Source organism: Pelodiscus sinensis, chromosome 3 (genome assembly GCF_052426305.1).
Source record: "Pelodiscus sinensis isolate ZL-2025 chromosome 3, ASM5242630v1, whole genome shotgun sequence".
In the NCBI taxonomy this organism is placed as follows: Eukaryota; Metazoa; Chordata; order Testudines; family Trionychidae; genus Pelodiscus; species Pelodiscus sinensis.
Genome location: NC_143054.1, coordinates 163,294,251 through 163,306,535, shown reverse-complemented (window position 1 = coordinate 163,306,535; position 12,285 = coordinate 163,294,251).

The window sequence follows — 12,285 nt, the reverse complement described above, 5'->3', positions numbered from 1 at the left end:
AAAGAGACCGAGTTGCCCCTCAGCCTTAGGGTAAAGAGAAGGGTGGGTAGCTGCTGCTCTAGGCCACATGTCCCTTTGCTTGCATGCTGGAGTGAGGCAAAGTGTACCAGTGTGGTACATCTAAAAGCCTGTGTGCTGGCATAAAGAATGCTTGTTGAAAGGAACATGTGCCCCTAAGAACACCAACCATTGTCCCAGACAAAACTTCTGTAATAATCCAGAACACCCTAATCAGGGGTTGGGTGGGATATAGGGAATTGAGACAAGCTGATGTAGGATATGTTGAACATGCAATGTAGCCTAGTATAGAGAGCTCATCACCATCAGTCCACTGACAGTGGCAGGCAAAGGGGGCAACTGCCCTAGAGCCCGGCAATTCAAAGGGGCTCAGGGCTTCCTGCCGCCACCACTGCTACTGAGATAGAGGCAGCAGCTGCAGCCTTGGGCCCTTTAAATTGCGGCCGGAGTGCTGCACCACTCGCTCCATGCGGCTCTGAGGGCTGGCTGCCTCGGCCCTGCCCCTGCCCCTTCTGTCTGAAGCCCTGCCCCTTCTGGGAGTACGAAGCTGAGCCTCCCCCCCAGCCAACACACACCTTGCCCAAGGGGTGGTGGATGCTATCAGCTCTTTGCGTTTCATTCCCAGGCCATCTAACAGTTCTTGGGGGCGGCATACAAACTGATGAGGATCTAGAGGGGGTTTCTCTTCACTGTCTTCCAAAATGCAAGTTAGTATTTCATTCAAAATCTCAGTCAAGTTGGAGCAGACTGTGCTGGGGTAGGAGCCTGGAACACTTGCATGCTAACCTAAGCTTTGCTACTGGCGCACGAGTCACTTAACTTGCTGTGACTCAGTTTCTCCCTCTATAAATTGGGGAGTCATGAGTCTTAATTACATTCTGTGAAATGCTTTGAGATCCTTGCCTGAAAGATGCTGCAAATGCACAAAGTATTAATTATTATTAAAATGACAAAAGAATTGTAAAAGCTCAGGGGCAAAGAGAAAGTCAGAGGAGACAGCGAGCAAGCTACATTCCCACCATGTGGGCTCCCACACACAGGCCCCTCAATTTGGTGGCAAACCTGATGTTCTCACCAGACAAACGAACTCATTCACCCCTTCTTGAAGCAGACTGGCTGTGACATGCAGCTTACTCATTTGTTGGCCATCAGTCATCTTTCCAGAAGTATGAGCAATAAGGGGTAAAAATTCCACAGAAAGGGGAAGTGTCAGAAAGCAAGCTGGGATGTGCAGGCCTTTATCACTGCTCCTGAACTGCAGCTCTGCAGAATGAACTAACAGGAACCTATCTCCTCTGTCCCTAGAGATACGTGCCCTAGGGCAGGAAAGAGCTACAGAGTTACTGTAGCAGAGGAAGCGGGAGGATTTTCTGATGTAAGGGAGTTTCAGTGGAAGAGCCCTTGTTGCAGGTTTCAGTTAATGGAATCAGGGAGGAGAGGTGACTTGGTCTGGAGGAGGGGGAGAGAGTTTTGGGTTGTTTTTTTAAAGCATTTGGTTTCAGTGTGGCAAAGCACTTAAATATATAAGCATATGCTGAAAGTTAAGCATGTGCTTAAGTACGTTGCTGATGAGGGATGGCCTCAGCGCATGTTTAAATGATTTGATGAATTAGGTCCAAAGTTAATGTAGTGTTAGCAAATGGTACAAAATTGACAGGACCAAAGCTTCTTGCATTTGTTGAAAGAACACACTTGGACAGCAGCAATGTGTCTCAGTAGTGACAGGGTAGGATTGATTTTTGGGTGAGAAGGACATGCTGGCCTATATTGTAGTCAGTCAATTCATGGGATGGCAATCTCTTTTGAATCTAGCTCAAGTAGGTGCATTGTGGGTGAATGCCTGGGTGTGCCACGTTGCATCCGGATGACCCTTCATGCCCTGAAAGCACTGTGTCAAGCTGTCATTGTGTCAGCAAAACTATCAGAGAGTCCACACCATTTATCCAGCCATGCTTTCTCTCTCATTAAAATAAACTGGAGGGTCCCTTCAGACGGGAACCAAATCCAAACCAAGGCTAGTTTTGGTGCCCAGTTGCAATGAAGATGAGATTTTGCGTGGGCGAGTGTCTCAAGCACTGCCCCTGAAAACAGGTCCTTGTGAATGGGTGCCTCACTCTATTGCTGGAGGCATAGAAAGGTGTGAGGTGGAAAATGGGGAAATTCTGGAAAATGTCAACTTCCGTGAGTAATAAATCCATACCATGCAGGCAGATTGCAACAAAAGTCACATGCACAAGCACGTAAATGCACACAGAGCTGAGACTAGGTCCCTTATTCTTCACTCCAAAAACCACCTCAGCTAGAAGAGGACTTAGGTCCCTTATCCTCCCACTGAGCCAGAAACTATAGGACAACATCCCATGGTCACCCAGGGCCAGTACATTGTATCAATACATTCCTAGCCAGTTGGGGCTTTGGGTGAGATTTTTCAGAAACCATGTTTTTTCCATTTGCAGACCCAGTTTCCCATTTGAGTGGCTCCACCTGCCTTGAAATGGGCTCCGGTAAACAGGTAACTTGGTGTTTTCCATTCCTGGCTTGGGCCTACCCATAATGTGTTGTTTTGCTACTGAAGACTCTGCTAGAAAACTTACTTGACTGTTGCCAATGCATGTGACCTTCCCGTGGCTTTCAATTCTGTTACAATGTCCTTACCGCTGTGACTTGGTAATTGCTGTGTGCCATTGTCTGATCACTCATGGTTGCTTTATTTAAAATAAAACATGGCAGTTATTTTTAAGTAAATGGCATGCTAGTAAAAAAGAGTTGGCAAGCCCTCTGCTTCTTTGGCTGTGATCTCTTCGCATAACTCTGTCTCGTTCGTCTATGTTTAGAAAGTGCCTAGCACAGCATCTGTTTGGCAAGAGAGGACATCAGTCTCCATGGCTCACTTAGTCCTAGGGGTGCCTGTTAAGGCGGCCAATTAAACAAAGGAGCTGCACAACACCAACTTTGATTCTTCTTGTGCAATGAGGACATCTTTCCACCAGTTCATTTCATCAGCCACTGAACTGGTGCCAGTTAGCTATAGCTTTCAGTCTCTGCTTACTGAAGATGGATGTGAACTCGTGACATGGTGTTTATTTCATGACTACCCTCTGGCTCATTGAGCCTCTGCAGACTTTAAATAGGCTTCCAATTGAGAGGGGGAATATTGGATTAGGATGCTTTAGATAAACCCAGATGGAACTAGTCAGTGTGGGTTCTCATGGATTTTGTAAACACAAACCAATCAATTCAATTCACCAAGCTTTCTGAGCTGAAGTCTTAAGACTTTGTTTACACTAGAAAGGGTTTGCCAGCATAGTTCTAGAAGTACAGGCAAAAGTCCTAATGGAGATGTGGCTTCTATTTGCAAAAATGGGCTCTTTTGCCTGTTCAGTGTATACCCTAAATAAAATAAGCTATATCAGCAAAACAACTTTTGTTGCTGGTACATCTGTGTCTATGCTAGGGCATACAGTCAGCATAAAAATGCTATGAAGAATCACACCCCTAACAACATTATTACACTAGCAAAACATTCTAGTGTATATCTTGTCTTGGTTTCACATCCTGAGGGTTGTTTTGGCTGCAGTTCCCTTTTTATGAAAGTGTCACCCCTTTCCAGCAAAACTGCTCTCCAGTTATAGATGATTTAGATGAACTAATGATGCAGCAGTAATTTGGTGCCCTCTAGTGGGAAACTTGAAAGTCACAATTGTCTCAGCAATTTAGGTAACTGAAGAGAGCCCAGTAATAATTACTAAGGGTGAACACATCTCAGATAGAACTGAGAAAAACATAAGTCATTACTAGTGGCTGTGTGCTTATGGAGGAATCAAACTGATTATTCCTTCCAAACTGTGCATTCTAAAAGCTTCTATTCCAACTTGGGCTTTCATGTCTTTTTGCAATTTCACCCCCACTCTTCTCTCTGTTGTGACTTTTTTCTATTTCTGGTGACTTTCAGCCCTCTCTCTGCTGCATCTGTGAATTTGAGGACTCACACTTTTGGTTGATTGGTGACATTTATTAGTTGTAATTCTGATGATTACCTGGCTTGCAGGATGGAAATTTAGCTTCAGTAAGCAATTCCAGGCTCCCAATAAAGGCCAGCCTTTACACATGAGTTGTCTGCATTCATCCAAGGGAATGTAGTCTGACTCCAAAGAGACACTTTTAGCCCCTTGCTCAATAAAGATGGATGCTATCATAACCATCCATGTAAAATGAAAGCCCAATAGGTGGTGAAGACACAGGGCACCTGGATAGACAGATGTTTGGCTCTGCTTGGTCACAAAGCCAAGAAGCAGCCCAAAATGTCATGTTTGTTTTGAATTCTATCTGGGAGGATATGTTCAAGGCCTGCAGTTCATGAAAGTGGTGAAAGTAGTAGTGTACCTGTGTTATGAATCAGCCCTGAACAAGAGCTTTGTCTTTGTTCGTTTTTTTTGCCACTGTGACCAGCATGTTCTGCATTCATTTTAACCAAGTTTTGTTTTATATCTTTTTATTTAGTCTAATAGTATTCTTAAGAAAAAGGAGCAAGGCTTTTTATTGTCACTATTCCACTTTCCTGAAACTCTCCATAGTCCCTTTGATTTTGAGCCAACTCCATTTTTCAACTTTCTTTCCATAGAATATTACTCACAGTGCCACGTGATCAACAGCTTCTTTGGTTTTACACATTACACAGCTGGTCTTTGTCTTTTTAGTACTTTAACTTATCATTTAAGGCACAGTGACCATTAACACTCTAAAAACAACTGTTTCCCTTTTTCAGTGATGACTGTGGATTATAGTATTAACTTTGATTTTTTTTTGAGCATACCTCATGGAGTCTTTGTCCTGTTGTTTCCTGAATTCCTAGTTTGTGCCATTCTTCACAAGTTCCTTCATGACCACATTTCAGAATTCTTGTCTACTTCAGTGTGTTTCAGTATCCACCATCACATTTTTTAGAACATGTCTTTCATTCTTCTCCTTTCCAGGTATTTCAATATATGCCGGAATCCATGCTATTGTTACACCATTACCAGCTTGCATTATTTCCATCATTAGGTCTCATAATTTCATAGCCTTTTAGATTTCTAGGTTCCAAGATTAGGAACACAGAATACAGTTCCTGCCCTACCCGTGCTGTCATCTTTTGATCCATCTGTATAAACTTGGCAAATCTGCCCCTATTTTTCTTAAATAAATTCAGAAATTTCAGTGAGCATAATGTGTAGGTTTTTTCTTTCCCACTTTTTTTAAAATACAACGCCAAAGCCAGAAATGGTGAATAAATGTAAAGTATTTGATTTCCCACAACTAAAAAATTAATTTGCCAACTTTTCTTTTTCATATATCTTCTTCGCCCAGTTTTTTACCCTGATACTATAAGGAACTCTGTGTCAATCTATATAATTGTGTCTAGTAAGCGTCCAGCAATCCTCGTAACTCCATTGTGCACATCTATATTCATGTTTCCCCTTTACCTTTGCCCAAAAGGTTAGACATCATAGTTTCATCCTTAGATTGATAGGTGCTTGCAAGATATACTGGAGTTGTATATACCTTTGCCCAAAAGCTTAGAATCTCTAGTCTAAAACTGGTCTCATCCGTGCTCTATTTATGATCATTTGTTTTCAGCTACACTTTTAAGAAAATGCATCTTTACACTTTTGTAGGATATTATCTATGCAACTTTTCCAGGTTGATTTATTATCAAACACTACACTTAGTCAAAGTTCCCACTAATCTTTTCCATCCATATGAGGATTTTTTCCATCCATGTGCAGAATACATTTTATGTGTACCAAAGCATGTGTGGATGTGCAGTGCCAGTAAAAACAAAAATTGTAGCTGTGGGCACTCTGCTAATCATCTGGGTAGCATTTGAATCTCTCCTGAGTGGCCACATAAGGTAACAGCTCATAGGGAACACTGCTCTTAGCAATATAAACTTTTGAACTATCTGAATGTTCTCACCATAAAGAGATAAGTCCCATTCTGCCCTAATTTTCTTCCTGGTTAAAAGCATTCCCTGGCTACGTCTACACTGCAGGCTTTTTGCACAAGAATGGCTGTTCTTGCGCAAAAACTTGCAGAGCGTCTACACTGCACGTGCGTTCTTGCACAAGTAAATTTACAGTACAGCATCAGAAAACAGGGCTTCTTTTGGAAGAGTTGTTCCTCTCCCCATGAGGAATATGCCCTCTTGTGCAAGAGCTCTTCCACAAGAAGGCAGTGTAGACAGTCAACATGAATTTCTTGTGCAAGAAAGCCCTATGGCTAAAATGGCCATCAGAGCTTTCTTGCGCAAGAGAGCATCCACACTGCCATGGACGCTCTTGCGCAAAAGCACATGGCAGTGTGGACACGCTCTTGTGGAAGACCTTTTGCACAAGAACTCTTGCGCAAAACAGTATAGACATAGCCCCTTTGTTTTTACAAGTGAGTATTTCAAGTCCCAATCATTTCCCCACTTGGAATTTCTGTGGAGTGCCTCATTTGTCTTGACCATGGCTATTTTAAGTGTTTTATGCTTATTCCAAATATCACAGTCATCTGTGAAAAGGAAAATGCCTATTTCTGTCTGCACACTTTCCAGGAGTTCATTTATCATAATGGAAAACAAAGTAGGACTTGTAATATTTCCTTGTGGAGTAAGCTTGTAGGTTTTTGATAACACAGGCTATGTCTAGACTACCAAGATAAATTGGAAAAAGAAACTCAATTTGTGGTACACAAATTGAGTATCTTTTTCTGATTTACTTCCTAAAGGGGTTTTTCCAAAATTTGGCCCATCTACACGGGACCAAATTTCAGAAAAAAACCCCCTCTTTTGGAGCATCCCTTCTTCCTCATAAAATGAGGTTTACAGGGATGCCAACAAAACGTGTCCACTTTTCTGACTTTTTTTCGGAAAAGAGGATGTGTTCCTTGGACACGGCAGAGCTTTTATCCCAGAAAAGCTCTGCAGTCTAGATGTACCCACAGTTGTCACTTAAAGAGTCTTTTATCCACCAAAACATTCTCCCCTTTATTGCAATTTTGGCTAGGCTTTTCCCCCACAGTATGCCATATACTTTTTCATTGTCCTGGAAACCTATCATTAAGTTATTAATCCTTATGTTTTTTGTTTCTTCTTTTCTAAAACCACTTTTTTGTATCTTCTTTTCTAAAACCACTTTGTATTTTAGTTGTAATGTCCCTTTTCTCCAAGTATTCCATTCATCTTACATTTTGATTTTTTTTCATGATTTCCTCCTCATATGATGTGAAGGGCAATAAGCTCTTGTATGAACCTTGCCTCATCTGATAATTGGTATCACCTATGGTTTCCATTTTATGGGCAGCAGTCCTTTTTCCATATAGCATTTTACAGATTGAACCTCTCTACTCCTGGGACCTGACCAGTGCCAAACCAGAGAATTTGCTGAACCATAGAAGTTCAATATTGTCTAGCAGCATTATCAACACTTCTGCTTATTGGGCTCTTAGAAGACTTTTAGTAGTAAATTAGAGCTAAATAACAACACAGAGCACTGAGAGCCAGGACTGGTGGCTGTGAACAAACTTTATGGGACTACGGGAAACTTGGCCACACCCATAATAAGTTGACATCTGGCTAAATAAAATCATGCCAGATCACAGATGTTGCTGGATCAGAGAGTGCCAGACTAGAGAGGTTCAACCTGTACCTCTCTAGTCTGTATAGAATCTTTTGTCTCTCTTCTAACAAGTGTTGAAGTATTTTGTTACTTATGTCAGGGTTCTCAATCAAGGGTATCTATAGCCCTGAGAAAAACAACAAATGGTCTGGTAGCACTTTATAGACTAACAAAACATGTAGATGGTATCATGAGCTTTCGTGGGCATAGCCCACTTCTTCAGATGACCGGAGTTATGAGTAGGGGATATGAAAACTCGAAATAAATAGGAGAAGGGAAGGGGGAACGGGTAGAGAAAGATGCTCTGTCTCCCACCCCCTTTCCTGTTTGCTGGAGAATGGGTGTTAGACCAAAGCAGATACAAATCAAAGTTAGTAGATAGATTGCTGAGGCAGGAAGGATACCATTCAGAAAGCTGTTAGTACCTCAGTGATAAAGCCCCCACCATCCCAAATCTCAATTAAGCCCAGTAGCATGTGAATTGAATTTGTATATGTAATGTAATTCCAGGCTTTCCCTGTGTATTTGGCTTGAGGAGCTGGCCTGTGACAAGACTGCCACTTGCAGATCTGTTAGAGTATGGTTAGGCAAGCAGAAATGTTCTCCCACGTGTTTCTGAGTATTCCCTTTGGCTACGTCTGCATTGGCCCCTTTTCCGGAAGGGGCATGCTAATTTTTCAGATCGTAATAGGGAAATCCGTGGGGGATTTAAATATCCCCCGCGGCATTTAAATAAAAATGTCCGCCGCTTTTTTCCGGCTTTTAGAAAAGCCGGAAAATAGCGTCTACACTGGCCCCGATCCTCCGGAAAAAAGCCCTTTTCCGGAGGATCTCTTATTCCTACTTCAAAGTAGGACTTCAAAAGCCAGAAAAAAGCGGCGGTCATTTTTATTTAAATGCCGCGGGGGATATTTAAATCCCCTGCGGATTTCCCTATTACGATCTGAAAAATTAGCATGCCCCTTCCGGAAAAGGGGCCAATGTAGACGTAGCCTTTATGTATATCCAGTTTGTGTCTATTGAGTCTTTCCTGCAGAGAGCGTCCAGTTTGACCAATATATATAGCTGAGGGGCATTGAGGGTATGCAGAGGTCTTCCAGGGATTGCATCAACTCATCTAAATATTTGTCTAGTTTTACAACAGGCCTCCACATATGATACATTTGAGTTGAATAAAATTATTCAGAAAGCTTTTCTCGAGCTTATTCTGCTGCTGCACATCTTTTATATGCTGCACTGTGCTTTCCCACATAATTGTGACATTTAGGTTCTATTTCTTCACCACAGCTCTTATATGAGCAATGCCCTCCACTTTTACTGAACCTTAAAAATAGCTGCCTCACGCTCAAAACCTTCACAGTTTTAGCACCACATAGAGTGTGGGGACTAAAATGGTTTAACCCAGGAATATTGATGTGCCGTTTGTATCCTACCTGGAAGTGTCACACCTTTATGTGTTACATATACAGCCAGATGGCCAGATTCCTCCTACTCTTCTACTAAGTTGTCATTTTACAAACTATATTTAAATTTTACCTGTACTTTGTTATATCATCCTCAGCCAATACCAGCAGCCCTCCATACATAACACATCTTGCTTCCATTGGGAGCTCAGACAGTTGACAAGTAACCTTTATTTCTCTTAAGGTTCCAGTTTTAAGAAGCTACCAGCTTGCTCCTTAAGAGTATGTTCTATCAATAGTTCTCTGCCCTAGATTCTTGTAGCTCTTTTTACATCTCCAGTGCTTTGCTTTATCCATTCTGCCATTTGCAGGGGGGTTAATATCTCTTATTTTCACATACTCTGTCACTTGTCTCACAATTCTGAAATGTTGCATTTCTCCTGTTTCTCATTTCTATGTGTTCCATCTTCCGCAAAGCCTCATATATCTAATCTTTTCTTCTTTTTCCTGACTTGAGGCCATTTCTTATCCTAGAAGTGGTGGAAAGTCCCTAAAAGTGTGGGGGCAGAGTGGGGGGAAGCAGGGGACACTGGTGGTGCCTGAACCTGCTGTCTCTTCTTTCCGAAGTCTTGCCCCCATGCCACCTCTTCTCCCTTAGCTCCTCCCTCCACCCTCCCGTCACTTGCCCATATGGCTAGTAAGCGGGGGAGGGAAGGGGCTGGTCACCTGGCCCTCCAGTTCTCCATTTTGGCATGCCTGCTTTATAGCTTACTACTTCTCCTTCATAGTCCAAGATAACTTTCTTTGCAGTCACACTCTCATTTTCAGTTTTAATATTCAGACACATTCTAGGTAGGGCCAGCCATAGCCCAGCCTCATGGTCTTCAGCCAAACATCAGCTCAGGTGAGTCATCTGAGGGTATGTCTACACTAGAAAGTTAGTTCAAACTAACGGACGTTAGTTCGAACTAACTTTCATAGGCGCTACACTAGCGCTCTGTTAGTTCGAATTTAGTTCGAACTAACGGAGCGCTAAATTCGAACTAGGTAATCCTCATTCCACGAGGATTAAGCCTAGTTCGAATTTACTAGTTCGAATTAAGGGCTGTGTAGACCCTTAATTCGAACTAGTGGGAGGCTAGCCCTCCCCAGGTTTCCTTGGTGGCCACTCTGGCCAACACCAGGGAAACTCTATGCCCCCCTCCCGGCCCCGGACCTCTTAAAGGGGCACGGGCTGGCTACGGTGCCCGTGCCAGGTGCAAGCCTGCCAGCACCCAGCCAGCAGACCCTGCACCTGGCATGGCACAGAGCCACCCACCCGATGTCCCCCAGCCCACCCCCTCTTCCCGGGACCAGGCTGGCGGCTCCCAGGAGCTTGCCCGGGACCGCAAGAGGCGGGCATCCGCCTGGGCTAGTGCGGACATCGTGGACCTCGTCCACGACCTCCGCACTAGGCACAGGAAAGTGGCCGTCTAGGGCAGGAGAGCTGCCAGCCTGGCCACCCAGGAGCAGGTGTGCATGAAAATCAAGGGGGTCCACTGAGACCCCCGACCCTGAGCCCTGAGCTTACAATGGCCGTCCTGGGTCAGACCAAAGGTCCATCTAGCCCAGTAGCCTGTCTGCCGACAGCGGCCAACCCTAGGGACCCTGGAGGGGATGGACCGAAGACAGTGACCAAGCCATTTGTCTCGTGCCATCCCTCTCCAGCCTTCCACAAACCTTGGGCAGGGAAACCACTCCTACCCCCTGGCTAATAGCACTCCATGGACCCAACCTCCATGACTTGATCTCACTTCCCTTTAAACTCTGTTCTAGTTGTAGCCTTCACAGCCTCCTGCAGCAAGGAGTTCCACAGGTTGACTTTTTGCTTTGTGAAGAACAACTTTCTGTTACTAGTTTGAAGCCTGCTACCCATTCCTTTCCTTTGGTGTCCTCTAGTCCTTCTTTATGGGAACTAATGAAGAACTTTTCTATATGCACCCTCTCCACCCAACTCCTGCTTTTAGAGACCTCTATCCTGTCCCCCCTCCGTCTCCTCTTTTCTAAGCTGAGAAGTTCCAGTCTCTTTAGCCTCTCCTCATATGGGACCTGTTCCCAACCCCTGATCATTTTAGTTGCCCTCCCCTCTCCCAGCCTCTCTCTTCCCCTCTCCCACCTTCTTTTTCCAGTCTCCCCCAGTTTTGTTCAATAAAGACAGATTCAATTTTTGAACACAATTGTCCTTTATTTTGTACATCAAGAAGAGGGGCTAGGGAAGGGTAAGTGAAAGGAGGTGAGGGAGGAATGGGGTATGCACCCCCGATGGGGAGGACTGGGCTTGCTCTGCGGGCTTTTGGGGTGGAAGCTCTCCTGCAGCCCCACAATTGCCCCCTCTTCCCAGATGACAGCCTGCGGCAAGTGCAGCCGGGCTGATGGCCGAGTGCTGTGATGTGCCGAGTGTGGGCACTCAGGGCACTCCAAGCCAGAACTGCTTTGCAAACGGGACACCCCTGGGAACTGTCTGTCCGGGGTGGGGGTCGGGACCCTTTAAGCACAGCCCTTGGCTAGCCTGACACAGCATCTCCACGCTCTAAGTCCTCCTCTGATGCCCTGTTAGTACTGCTTCCGGCCATCCTTAAGCCTGGTTCAGGGTCCACTTAATGTGGACATGCTAGTTCGAATTAGCAAAACGCTAATTCGAACTAGTTTTTTAGTCTGGATCCGTTAGTTCGAATTAGCTTAGTTCGAATTAACTAATTAACTAACGTTGTAGTGTAGACGTACCCAAATGTATTAAGAGCTGGTAGACTCTTAATACATTTCAAAGACAGAGGCCTAGCAGGGGGACAGGGTGCAAGCCGGGAATCAGCTGATTCCCAGCTTGCGACTGGTCCTTCACCTCACTTCTGCCTCCCTTGAACCCTGAGGTGACAGTGCTGGGTGGAACCGGCTTTTAAACCAGCTCCCCCAGCACCAGCTCCTGCTCTCCTCCCCCTGTGCTCCCTCTCTCTGAGGCCGCAAGCGGCAGCAAGGTTGGGGGAAGCGACTAGCAGAGTCACTATAAGCATATGCTTAATGGGTAGTTGACTAGTCGCTTAGGGTATGTCTACACTACCCCGCTAGTTCGAACTAGCGGGGTAATGTATGCATACCGAACGTGCAAATGAAGCCCGGGATTTGAATTTCCCGGGCTTTATTTGCATAAGCCGGCCGGCGCCATTTTTAAATGCCGGCTAGTTCGAATC